We start from the raw sequence: 6,000 nt of genomic DNA, 5'->3' as shown, positions 1-6,000 counted from the left end.
TGTAAATCTGACTTTCAAATAGATGATCTTAAAAAAAAAAAAAAAAACCAGCATGATACAGGTATAGAGATAGCCAGTTAGGGAGGGGTCAAGAAAAAGCCCGTGTTCCTCTATCTGCCTCTGCCTCTCTGTAACTCTGCCTTTCAAATAAATTAATTAATAAATTAATAAATTTTAAAAATAAAAAGAGAGAGAGAGAGAGAGGCCGGCATTGTGATATAGCAGGTAAAGCCGCCACCTGCAGCACTGGCATCCCATATGGGCACCGGTTCTAGTCCTGGCTGCTCCACTTCCTATCCAGCTCTCTGCTATGGCCTGGGAAAGCAGTAGAAGATGGCCCAAGTACCTGGGCCCCTGCACCCATGTGGGAGACCCTCAAGAAACTCCTGGCTCCTGGCTTCGGATCAGTGCAGCTCTGGCCCTTGCGACCATTTGGGGAGGGACCCAGCGGATGGAAGACCTCTCTCTCTCTCTCTCTCTTTCTCTCTCTGTGTAACTCTGACTTTCAAATAAATGAATAAATCTTAAAAAAAAAAAAAAAGAGAGAGAGCGAGAGAGAGAGAAAGCCCATGTGTCTGGGGTGTTACAGTGTCTGCCAAAAATTGCATCTCACTTCAGTGAGTGAAGGAAGGGCTATTACCTAAACAGGCTTGGGGATAAGTTGTGACTTGTAGGGAAATTTAAATTCTGGTACCAAACCCAGATGGATTAACTACCTAAAAATAAAAATTAAAACCATAAAAGTACTAGAAGAAAATATAGGACCTTTTTTGAGCATGACCAGAAATCCAGAAGACAGAAGGAAAAGAAGTTTGGATTAGAACCCAACCAACCAACAAACAAGCCACCAACACGGACAAGCTCCGTGTGGTGAAAAACACCACACAATTGAAGAACGAAAGAAAATATTTGTAACAGATACACTTGACAGAAAGTGAGCATCCATAATGGCAAAAGTTAAAGAGGTTGTTTGTGTTTGCAAGGATACAGGTAAAAAGGCACACAGAGGTAATGAAGCTAAGCTTGCTACAACATTTGTGAAGCAGAATTTGACAACTGCAGTCAAATTTAAAATACATTTACCCAATCCGGAAATTATGCCTTTAGGAATTTTATTTTCTGTCCCTATTGAATTGTAATATGAGAATCGACTGCAAATTCTCTCCCCAAACTGTACTCTATGTGTTGTGTGTGTGTGTGTGTGTGTGCGCAAATTGTTGAAGTCTATGCTTAGCATGGAGTTGGTCCTCTGTATACAAAGTCAAACTAAAAATGAACCATGATGAAGAAGGAAATGGGAGAGGGAGAGGGAGGTGGGATGGGAGTTGGGGGGTGTAGGGGGGAAAGAACCACCATATTCCTAAGTTGTATATATGAAAAAATGCATTCATTAAATAAAATGTAAAAAAAAATAAAAAAGAAAGAAAAAATAGGAATTTTAAAAACTATTTATTTAGGCCGGCGCCGCGGCTCACTAGGCTAATCCTCCGCCTAGCGGCGCCGGCACACCGGGTTCTAGTCCCGGTTGGGGCGCCGGATTCTGTCCCGGTTGCCCCTCTTCCAGGCCAGCTCTCTGCTGTGGCCAGGGAGTGCAGTGGAGGATGGCCCAGGTGCTTGGGCCCTGCACCCCATGGGAGACCAGGAAAAGCACCTGGCTCCTGGCTCCTGCCATCGGATCAGCGTGGTGCGCCGGCCGCGGCAGCCATTGGAGGGTGAACCAACGGCAAAGGAAGACCTTTCTCTCTGTCTCTCTCTCTCACTGTCCACTCTGCCTGTCAAAAAAAAAAAAAAAAACTATTTACTTAGTATTTGAAAGACAGAATTACAGAAAGATGGAGAGATGAGAGAGAGAGAGAGCGCTTCCTTCTGCTGGTTCACTCCCCAAATGCCTGCAACAGCTAGGGCTGGGCTAGGCCTGTTGTGTCTGGTTTGAGACCCTCCCCAAAACAACTCACAAAAGGCAGGCTGGATGCAACAGCAAGAGGGTTTATTACCAGCTAGCTGGGGCTCTTACTGGCACCTACAACATAGCGCAGTGCTGAGGCGAGAAGCCCCGGCCCTCCCCCTCCCAGCATGTTTATGCACTCGAGTAAACAAGTACATACGTCACTGCACACGTAGGCGAGTTCCTTATTCCTTATGTATTTCACTGGTGCGTTTGAGCAATTCAGGAGCTAGGCGTCACGCAGGAATGTGGAAGAATCTAAATTCCAGGAACAGTTTCACTCCCGTACCCTCAGGCCTGTCTTTTTTTTTTTTTTTGGCTTAAAATAAAGCCTGTCATGGAGGAACGGCGGTTCTCGCAACAGGTCCTAAAAGCTCCTGAGACCAAGATTCAGCTTTTTTGACTTTAATATGTTGCCCCATATTTTATATCACTTAATCTTAACATACTACACACTACTAAGTCTTAACTCCAAATGTACTTACTCTAAGCTAACTTGGGGTTTGAATTAATTACTCATAACTGAACTCCACAGGCCGAAGCCAGGAGCCAGGAGCCAGGAGCTTCTTCTGGTCTCCCACATGGGTGGCAGGGGCTCAAGCCCTTGGGCCACCCTCTGCTGTTTTCCCAGGTGCATCAGCAGGGAGCTGGATCAAAAGTAGAGCAACAGGGACACAAACCCGGCACGGCGCCCATATGGAATGCCAGTGTCACAGGTGGTGGCTTTATCTGCAATACCACAATGCTGGCCCCCATTCCTTTAGGAATTTATCACATAGAAGCCGCTTTTAAGAGAGAAGAAATGCATGCCTCTTGTATATGTTTTTATTTTAAAGATTTATTTTTGTTTATTTGAAAGAGTTACAGAGAAAGAGGCACACACACACACACACACAGAATCTCCCGTCTCTGCTGGTTCACTTCCCAAATGGCCTTGTGGCCAGGGCTGGGCCAGGCTGAAGCCAGAAGCCCGGAGCTTCTTCTCGGTCTCCCACGTCGGGGCAAGAGGCCCAAGGACTTGAGCCATCCTCTGTTGCTTTTCCAGGCTCATTAACAGAGATCTGGTTCAGAAGTGGAGCAGCCAGGACACGAACTGGAGCTCATATGGGATGCCAGTGTCCCAAGCGACTGCTTGACCAGCTGACCCTGGCCCCAGGCGGGCAGTTTTTATCTCAAACACTTCAGCATTATGTGATTTGTTTTTGCATGATTACATTTAAAAAGATCAGTTATCTGATCCTTTTTCTGGATAGGACTCTCTTCTTAAGTTTAAAAACAGCAAACTGAATTACTGTTACTTGATATTTTAAAAAGCTATCTCAGGTCTTTTATGGGATGGTTTGAGATGAAGACATCAATAAAGATATTAAGGCTAGAATACAAATCAGTACCTAGAATACCCAGTCCGGGTCAAGTTTTCGACAGATGAGTTGTAGCCTTTACATGCTGCACGGACTGTGTGCGTATCACAACACGGTGCAGCCCGTTTTCTACATGTATGTTATAGCGTAGAGCAGCCCTCAAGCATCCGTACGACCTTCAGGACCGTTCTCTGGGCTGGCTCGGTAGCGCAGTGGCTAAGTCTCTAGCAGAAGAGTGTGACTGGCCCGCCTTGAGTGAGCTGATCACTCTGGGCCCAGCAGCTATGACCAGGGAGGCGGGGTCTGGGAAGGCGGGGAGTCTACGGGCGGAGCAGACGGTGGTCTCGGCTTCCTGGCTTCCTTCCCTGGTGTCGGCGGCCTCATCGCCGCGTGCGTGCGGCCGGGAGAGTCTGGAGAGAGCGGCAGGGCAGATGCACAGCAGAAGGCCTGGGAAGGCGGTGGCTCAGGGTCTGGACTGCCCAGCAGTGATTCTGAGCCGGCCCCTCCTCCCGGGCGGGTTCCTCCCTGTGGCGGAGGCTTGCGAGGGGAACACGCGTTAGGACCGAAGCAGACCCAGAGCAGACAGGAAGCTCCCCGTTATCATCACATGTGATCCAGGCCTCTCACTCTCGCGTGCCCTGGAACATTCTAGCCTGAGGGGCTTGGAGCTGTGGCGGCTCGGGCCGTGCGACCGCAGAAGCCATGCCCAGCCTTCCTCCTCCGTGGGCAGAACCAGGCGCAGCCCCAGCGGGTGGAGCCAGCTCCTCAACAATTCTCCCTGCCCTTGGAGTTCGGCCCCCTGGGTGTTTCCTTCTGCTTCTCCCCTCCACACAGCCCTCTCCACAAAGCCACTCGGCTATGGGCTAATGCCATTATCTTCCAGAAATTAAAATCAAGCCTCAACCTATAATGTTTCACCGAGAGGGAATTGGGGTTATATATTCCTGCGTTGAGTGGTATTCTATTTCAGTCATAGCATTTAATTATGATTGGTATGTTAGTGCCCACCGGAGCATAACAAATTGTCATTATGTTATTCTGCTGAGTCTAATTTAATTGGCAAGTTGTCACAAAAGCAATTATCCATCATTTATTTTGTTGCCATAACCACATCTCGAAGAGCACCTGCTGTCTGTGAGGAGAAGCGCGCTGCAGTCTCTCAGCCCTGGATCCAGGCCACTCGGCTGACACAAAAGACATTGCTTCCCCTCCTGATTTAAAAATATGTTCCTCATTTCCTGCTGCGGTCTCATGAACCCTCCTCGGGGAGCCTCCAAGTGCCAAAGGAAGTTCACCGGCTGCAGCCTCGCCTGGGGCCCCGCCGGGAGGCCGACAGGCCCGGCCAGCCCTTGTCAGGGTGGGTGGAGGGTCCTGGCCTGCTGGGGTCAGGCCTCGCTCTGTCAGCTGCCTCAGCGGCTACCTCGGCCAGGGAAGGGGGGCGGGTAGGGGAGAGGGGGAGCTTGTTCTGAGGCTCACAGTGTGCTCGCTCTCCGGGGAGCAAGCTGGCTTGACCATTCACAGACGGAGAACTGAGACCCAGGAAGCCGAGGGCCCCAAGTCACGAGGGAAGGCTGGGGAAGAGCCAGGCTCCGGTGATGCTCTCTGGGGGCCAGAGGCCTTGGCCTTGGCCGTTCCTCAGCACCAGCACCTTCGAGGGCCTCAGGCTTCAACTTCAGGGGCACAGGGCTCTGCCCCATTGCCCTGGGAGCGCCAGGCTGGGAAGAGAGGGAGAGAGGAGAAACCAGGGCCAGAAAGGGTTGCAGGTGGTGCCTAATGCGGAGCCCAGTCCCTGGGAGCTTCACTTCCAAACTGCCCAGGGGCCCTGGTGGCCCCATTCCTACCCAGCAGCCTCTCGGCGCTGGGACAGAGCCCCCCCCCCCCCCCCCCCCGGCCCCGCACAGCAAGTGAGCAGGAGACGGAGGCAAGCACGGGCTTACTTCTCCTCGAGTCCGGGAGACGGTGGGCCCCGAGGGGAGCTGGAGCCCGGAGCTCTGCCTGTCCCGTGGAGGGAACCAGGTGGAAAATTACCGATTTCCTGGCATCTAGGATGCTCTTATTAGCACAGTCAACAAAGGACTCATTAAAAACAAAACCCAATCAACACAGACAACAGAAATAAGCAAAAACACTGACGAAGGAACCAAATTAAAAGAACTACCAGTCTATGGCAAAGGAAAAAAAATGAATCAGACCTTTAAATAAACCTGCGTTCCCTCTGGGTCAGTCAGTGACAATTCCCAGGCTACCTATTTGGGAACTGGAAAATTACCAGCTTCCTGAACACAGGCCAATCGTCTCTTGCAACTCTTAAAAAAAGAAAAAATCCCTCATTGCAACTGCAGAGAGAATAAAGTAGGGACGTGTTAGGTTCCTCACTCCTGGGTCAGCATTATCCCCAGGGAACTCTCCGGCGGCTGAGAAGTCACTCTGGCCACCACCGATACAACACCCAGCGCCTCTGCTCTGCAGTGGGGGCGCACCTCCATTTCAGGGGCCAGAGCTTTCCCAGGGCTTGCTATCCGAGCAGGAACAAGTTTAAGTGTGGGGTGGGGGTGGGAGGGGTGATTTCTTACATCAGAAGTGTGGGTGTGGAAGTAGGGCTAAATGGGCAAAGGGCCACCAAAAATGCGTGTCCCCTTTGACCCAGGAATTCCACTGGGGATGAACAAATTGCTTCCAAAACAGAAGAAAGAT

This window comes from Oryctolagus cuniculus, chromosome 17 (genome assembly GCF_964237555.1).
Source record: "Oryctolagus cuniculus chromosome 17, mOryCun1.1, whole genome shotgun sequence".
Classification (NCBI taxonomy): domain Eukaryota; kingdom Metazoa; phylum Chordata; class Mammalia; order Lagomorpha; family Leporidae; genus Oryctolagus; species Oryctolagus cuniculus.
Note: the sequence above shows the minus strand (reverse complement) of the source record.